Source organism: Schistocerca cancellata, chromosome 4 (genome assembly GCF_023864275.1).
Source record: "Schistocerca cancellata isolate TAMUIC-IGC-003103 chromosome 4, iqSchCanc2.1, whole genome shotgun sequence".
Lineage (NCBI taxonomy): Eukaryota > Metazoa > Arthropoda > Insecta > Orthoptera > Acrididae > Schistocerca > Schistocerca cancellata.
The window spans coordinates 126,814,731-126,822,922 of record NC_064629.1 but is presented as its reverse complement, the minus strand read 5'-3'; positions in this window follow the sequence as shown (position 1 = coordinate 126,822,922).

Genomic DNA, 8,192 nt, shown 5'->3' with positions numbered 1-8,192 from the left:
GCCAGCTTTTCTCAGGAAAGGACACAACGAATTTATGGCACTCTTCCCAACTGAATCAGCACATGCATCCAGGCAAGAGAGGGTGTAACATCATACTGATAAGTGGACTCATACTGCCAAGTTATTTGTAAATTTAATTCAATTTTGTAATCACTGTAATACCACTACATGCCCTCTCAATTCGTAAAGTTTCATTTCGTTCCTTCCTCCACTTCTTGGTGCTTCATTTTTTTGTCAGGCAGTGTGTATGATCAAAGTTATGACTTCGTGTTGGCCGTTCTCCAGGTCATCCCCAAACTGTATTTCAGCGTGCAATATATTTCCACACAGCGTCAGTTTGCGATGAACACCACGTGACATGGAACATATGTGGATCAAGCACTGTCCAGGTATGTGAACAGCCTCCTACTACAGTTTGGCAGCTCTATGAGCTACTACTCGAGGAAAGATAATTATGGCTGAATTTCTATAGCATTTGAAATACATTAAGAGCCTAATTATGAGAAGTTATGTCAGGCTGTTTGCCCTCATCCCTATGATAAGCTTTGATTAAGCAATGTAACAGTGCACTGGTTGATCCACGCCTGTAGAAAAGGATACCTTTCCTTAAGTTCCACTCGTTATAAGAGCTACAAAAGAAGCTGGTGAGTTAAAAGGGTTCTGAACTACTCTTGAAGTTGATTCGCCCTCCTCTATGATAACCAGTATGGATTACAATAACACTGGGAATGAGAAACTCAACTCGTGCTCTTTTGACATGACATACTGAAACCTATGGAACAAAGTATTAGGTAGCTGCAGTACTTCGCTTCCTAGAACCAGTTGTCTCAGTTCCACACAGATTCTTATTAATGAAAGTACGACCATATGGTGTATCAAACAAAAATTGTGATCGGTTTGAGGAATTATTGGTAGGGAGCGCGCAGCATGTCATATTGGATATCGAGTCGTTGAGAGATGGAGAGGTAACTTCAAATGTGTCCTAGGGAAGTGTGTTTGGGCCGTAGTTGTTGATGCTGTATATTTGTGACGTTGCAGAGAATATTAATAGTGACCACAACCTGTTTACGGATGCGGCAGTTATCTAGATTGGAGCACTATCTGAAAAATCTGCACAAATATCCACTCGGATCTTGATAATACTTCAAAAATATGAAGTTGTACACTTCACAGAACTCAAAACCGTAGTTTCCAGCGATTGCAATAGGAAGCATAGTAATTTCTTAGACTTTCCCGGCGATTTGATGACATCTCGTGGAAATCGGGTTTTCTGCCGGATATCAGCGTCTTCCAAACACGATATTTCGACGTCATTACTTGACGTCTTCATCAGGTGTTCCCTGAGACTGGCTGCTTGTCTTCATATTGCAGCACATTTCCTCCCCGTAGGGGAGCAGCCAGTCTCAGGGAACATCTGATGAAGACGTCAAGTAATGACGTCGAAATATCGTGTTTGGGAGACGCTGATATCCGGCAGAAAACCCGATTTCCACGAGATGTCAGGAAGTATAGTCATAATAATTTAATTATTGTTTTGTAAGCTTCGGTCCAAAGACTAGTGGGGTGTAACCGATGGGACGTTAAACTATGATCTTCCTGCTTGTCTGGTTTGAAACAGCTTTTCAAACTACCCTATCCTGATCACCTCTGAATAACTACAGCAACCTACATTCATTTGGACCTAAGTCGGTTTCATTTCTTAGTCTTCCTGAACAATTTCCCCCCCCCCCCCCCCACACACACACATTTCCCTCCAGTATTAAACTGATAATTCCCTGATGACTCAGAAAGTGTCCTATTAACTGATCCCTCGTTTAATAAAGTTATGCCTCAAATTTCTTTTCCCTTCAATTCCGGTCAGTACTTTCTCATTAGTTATGCGATCTACCCATTGAATCATCAAAATGTTTCTGTAGCGCCACATTTAAAAAGCTTCTATTCTCTTCTTGTATGAACTGCTTATCGTCCACTTTTCAGTTCCATGCAAGGCTACATTTCAAAAGATGCCTTCAGAAAAGGCTTTCGAACACCTAAATTTATATTCGATGTTAGCGAATGACTCTTTCTTCTAGAAACGATGTTCTTCCTATTACCATTCTGCATTTTATATCCTCCAACTTCGGCCATCCTCAGTTATTTTCTTGCTCAGAAAGCTAACATATTTGTCTTGAGGCTGAAGATCACTCTCGTGTCCATGTTTGCATACAAATTTCTAAGTAAGCTCTGTGACAAATTCGGAAACACCGTAGTAAAAGTAAATAATAATATAATAATGTCGTGTGACGAGGGCCTCCCGTCGGGTAGACCGCTCGTCTGGTGCAAGTCTTTCGATTTGACGCCACTTCGTACAATGCAAAAATTTGCTAGCTGAAACAGGAAAATAAGTGTTTACATACCAAGAAACAGGAACTTATTGACAAACTATTCAAAATTCATCTGGGACTAGGAAATCATATCAGAATGTTTGAAACATTTAACGAGATCATACAAGCAAATAAAATACAGAAATACTAATAAAAATTAAGTGAGGAGAAAACGACAAAAATTAAATGTCCATTTGAAACTAAATTAAACCTCTGCATATGAAACAGAAGGCATAGTAACCCCACATTATACAAATATCAGTTCAAGCTTACTGGCATATATCTTACCAACCAAGAAGTAAATATAATAGAAAGAGGACGCAAATACAATGTCAGTACACTCATCACTCATAAGAAAGTGGAGAATCACACAAAGTGAATATATAACACAACAAAAAAGAACAGTAGCTAGAACTTTAATGCAAGTCTGACTAGAAACTTAAATGCAAAAGAAATTAGAAAGGAAAGCAAATGTAATACACTCTCAGGAACAAGAAGTGAAGAACAAAAAACATCCAGAAGCGCAACAAATAAACTTAGAAAAAAGGGCTCTCGTCAAAAAGAAGACAATGATTACACTGTGGTAATAACGAAGCAGGATGAATACAAATATAAAAAAAAACAAACATTTGTACACGACAAAAACATAGTAGAGCTAACCTGAGATCCAACACAAAGATGCCAGAAAAGTAAGCAGATACTTCTAAGGAACATTTCACTCATATTAAGAAATCAGAAAATGAAATGCCTAAAACAAAGGAAATCCAAGGCACCCACTCTAAACAGCCTACCAAAAATCCACAGTAAGGATACACTGATAGAGCCAGTTTTGAACTTCAGTAGTACGCCTACATTTCACCAACTGGAGAAATACATACACACATATATGCAGAAACACTGTATATAAGCAAACAACATCACTGAAGAGCCGATATAAAAGATCAAACACATCGAAAAACCCACAACAGCCACACTCACATCATTCGACATTAAATCAATGTGCAACAACACCGCCACTATAGAAACCATCAAAGTCATGAAATAGCTATTAGAAATATGGAAAAAGAAATAATAAACATTCTAAAATTAATCACAGAGCAAAACCATTTCACATTTTGACAACCAGTGCTACTCACAAGAAGATGGATTTCCTATGGGGTCACTAGTCGGTGGACTCATAGCCAACATCTTTCTTAATCTCACTGAGAACAAAATATTTGAAACAATAACAAGACCGAAACAAAACAGAATAGTTCACTTAGGCGATAAAAGTCATTGGATACCATCCAATACCGTGTTGGACCCCCTATGCCCATTGTAGTGAAGCAGCTCCACTTGGCAGGTACTCAACAAGTCGTTGGAAGTCCCCTGTAGAAATATTGAGCCATGCTGCCTCTGTAGCCGTCCATAGTTGCGAAAGTGTTGCCAGTGCTGGATTTTGTGCAGAAACTGACCTCTCGATTATATCCCATAAATGTTCAATGGGATTCATATCGGGCATCTGGGTGGTTATATCAGTCACTCGAACTGTTTAGGATGTTCTTCAAACTGGTCACATGTTTGGGAACTTGAAGTCCATGAATGGCTGCAAATGGTCTCCAAATAGCTGAACGTAACCGTTTCCAGTCAATAACTAGTTTAGTTCGACCAGAAATCCCAGTCCTTTCCATGTAAATACAGCTCACACCATTATGGAGCCACCACCAGCTTGTACAGTGCCTTGTTGACAACCTGGGTCCATGTCTTCGTGAGGTCTGCTCCACATTCGAAGCTCACCGTCAGCTCTTACCAACTGGAATCGGGACTCATCTGATCAGGCCACGGTTTTCCAGTCGTCCAGGATCCAACCGATATGGTCACAAGCCCAGGAGAGGCGCTGCAGAGGACGTCGTGCTGTTAGCAAAGGCACTTGCGTCGGTTGTCTGTTGCCGTAGCCCATTGAAGGTAGATTTCGCCGCACTGTCCTAACGGACAAGTTCGTCGTACCTCGCATATTAATCTCTGCGGTTATTTCATGCAATATCTAACGGAAACTGTCGAAAAAGAAGTTTAGTCAAAGTTATTAGCTCCTTTTCGTGTCTCATTTCTTAATCTAATTCATTCAGCATCACCTGATTTAAACCGACTACATCCCACTACTTTTGTTTTGCTTTTGTTGCTGCTCATCTTATAACCTCTTTTCAAGACACTATACATTCCATTCAACTGTTCTTCCAAGTCCTTTGCTCTATCTGACAGAATTACCATGTCAGTTATAACACTCAAAGTTTTTTTTTTCTTCTCCTTGTACATTAATTACATTTCCAATTTTTCTTTGGTTTCATTTGCGGCTTGCCGATCTTATAGATTTAATGACATTGGGGACAGGCTACAACTCTGTCTCTCTACCTTCCAACAAATCCTTCCCTTTCAGGCAGTTCCACTCTTACAACTACCGTCTATTCGACTCCTGTAACTGCCGGCCGGTTTCTATAGAAGTCGTATATTTACCTTTCGCTCCCTGTATTTTACCCCTGCTGCCCTCAGAATTTCATAGAGTGTATTCTAGTCAAAATCTTGTCAAAAGAACTCTTATAAATATAGGGTTATCTTTCTTTTACCCAGCTTCCAAGATACGTCTCAGGGTCATATTCCTATGTTTCTCCAGTCCCCAAACTGATCTTCCCTGAGGTCGACTTCTACCAGTTTTTCCACTGTTCGTTTTAGTATTTTAGTATTTTGCATCCATGAATTATTAAACTGATAGTCAGGTAACATCCACATTTCTCAGCATCTGTTTCCTTAACAATTGGAATTATTACGGTCTAAGGACCTTTGTCTTGTCTCATAAATCTTGCATACCAGGTAGTTTAATCATGGCTGGCTCTTCAAGGATATCAGAGGTTCTGAAAGAATGTCGTCTACTCCAGGGGCTTTTCTTGTCTTTCAGTTGCCTCTCAAAGTTTTCTCGCAGTATCATATCTGCACTTCATCTTCATCTAGCTCCTATTCTCTTTCTGTTATATTGCATTCAAGTTCATTTTCCTTGTAAATTTCTCTCCATACATTCCTCCCACCTTTCAGCTTTTTATTCTTTGCTTAGTACTGTTATTCTATTTGACCTCGTGATATCCGTAAGCTGCTTCTCCCAATGCCTTTTTAATTTTCCTGTCTGAGGTATCTAGCTTTCCCTTAGTTATATAGGCTTCTAAAAACTTGCATTTGTCCTCTAGCCATTCCTGCTTAGCTACTTGAATTTACTGTCAGTCTCATTTTTAGACGTCTGTAGTCCCTTTCACCTGCTTCATTTGTTGCGTTTTTACGTTTTCTCCTTTCATCGATCAAATTCAGTATCTCCTGTGTTATCCAAGACTCTTTACCAGGTCTTGGCTTTTTGCCTATTTGGGCCTCTGCTGCCTTTACTGTTTCATCTCTCAAAGCTACCCATTCGTCTTCTACTATTTTTCTTTCCCCTGTTTCAGTTAGTCATTTCCTAAGCCTCTCTTTGAAAATCTCAACAACGTTTGGTTCTTTGAACTTATCCAGGCCGCATCTCTTTAATTTCCTAAGTTCCTGTAATGTCTTCACTTTTAATCTACAGTTCATAACCAACAAATTATGGTCACAGTCCACATCTACCCCTGGAAATGCATTACAGTTGAAAATGTGGTTCCCAAACCGCTTTAACCGAGCGAGGTGGCGCAGTGGTTAGCACACTGGACTCGCATTCGGGAGGACGACGGTTCAATCCCGTGTCCGGCCACCCTGATTTAGGTTTCCCGTGATTTCCCTAAATCGCTCCAGGCAAATGGCGGGATGGTTCCTTTCAAAGGGCACGGCCGACTTCCTTCCACATCCTTCCCTAATCCGATGAGACCGATGACCTCTCTGTCTGGTCTCCTCCCCCAAAACAACCCAACCCAACCCCAAATCTCTTTATTTCCATTATATAATCAATCTATTATATAATCAGTCTGAAAGCTTCCTCTGTCTACAGGTCTCTTTCACATATGTTAGCATCTTTCATGAATCTTAACCAAGTGCTAGCAATGATTAAAGTATGTTCTGTGTAAGATTCTACCAGCTGGCTTCCTCTTTCATTCCTTTCCCCCAGCCCATTTCTCCTACTATTTTTCCTTTTCTTCCTTTTCCTATTGTAGAATTTCAGTCTCGCATCAAAATTAAAACTGTGTCACCCTTAACTATCTCAATAAGTTCTTTTATCTCAGCATACGTTCTTTCAATCTCTTTAACGTCTACACAGTTAGATGGTATATAAACCTTTACTACTGTGGATGTTGTTGGCTTCATGTCAGTCTTGGCTATGATAACGATTTCACCATGCTGTTCACAGTAACTTAACTGCATTCACATTTTCTTATTCATTATTAGACCTATTTGTGCATTACCTCTACTTGATTTTGAATTTATCGCACTGTACTCACCTGGCTTCCTGCATCGGTACTTCACTGATTCCCTCTTTATCTAACTTCAACCTGTCCTATTTGTTTTTTGGTTTCCTAATCTACCTACTGTATCACGGAATCTAAAATTCCACGCTCTAATTTGCAGAAAGCCAGTTTGTTTTACGTGAAGATGACGTCCTCCCGAATAGTCCCCACTCAGAGATCTGAATGGGAGACCATTTTACCTCTTGAATGTTTTACTCAAGCGGATGCCATTGGATTTAACCATACAGTGGAGCCGAATGCCCTTTGGTAAAGTACCGGCTGCAGTATACCTTTACTTTCAAGCCGCTCACAATATCAGGACAGCGAGACCGTATTGGCTAATGTTGCAACGCCAGAAGAGTCAATCGTCCCGACTACCGTTCCTGTAGTTACCGAAAAGGCTACTGTCCTCTTCAGGAATCACTTGTTTGCCTAGCCTCTCCACAGATGCCCTCCGTTCCGGTTGCATCTGCGGAACAGTTATCTGTATCGTTGAGGCACACAAGCCACCTCATCTCGGTAAGGGCTGTTGTCCATGGGGGAAAAATTTTAATGATCACCTCAAAAAAATAAAGTTACTTAATTACCGTAACTGTGTGTTTGGAGGTAAATACCCGCAGTTAGGGTATGCACTGGAATCTCTGGACTGTAAAATGACGCTAGGGGAACCAAAACGAAGCGACGCAGGCTGTTTATCAAATGGAGTATCGCGCGGTACTTGGATTTGGCAGCAGCTGCAATATTTCCGCTGCTGCTGAAAACGAATTATCGAAAGGGCTCGGAAACCCCTGCGGAAATATTGAGCCATACTGCCTCTGTAGCCCTCCATAATTGCGAAAGTGTTGCCGGTGCAGGATTGTGTGCACAAACTTACCTCCCGACTACATCCTATAAATGTTCCATGGTGTTCATGTCAGGCGATGTGGATAGCCAAATCATTCACTTGAATTTTCCACAATGTTCTCGAAACCAACCGCGAACAATTGCATACAAGAAAATGGAGCATTGTGGTCCATAAAAATGTCATCGTTGTTTAGAAACATGAAGTTCATGAGTGGCTGCAAATGGTCGCCAAGTAGCCGAACATAACGGAGGACCCGGTCCAATCCATGTGAACACAGTCCACAGTCCACCAGCTTGTACAGTGTCTTGTTAAGAACCTGGGTCCATGGCTTCGTGGAGTCTGCGGCACACTCGAAGCCTACAATCAACTCTTCCAGACTGAAATGAGGACTCATCTGGCAAGACCACGGTTTTCCAGGAGTCTAGGGTCCAGCCGATATGGTCACGAGCCCAGGAAAGGCACTGCTGGCGATGTCGTGCTGTTAGCAAATGTACTAGCGTCGATCGTCTTCTGCCATAGCCCATTATATAGAGATTTCACTGCTCTGTCCTAACA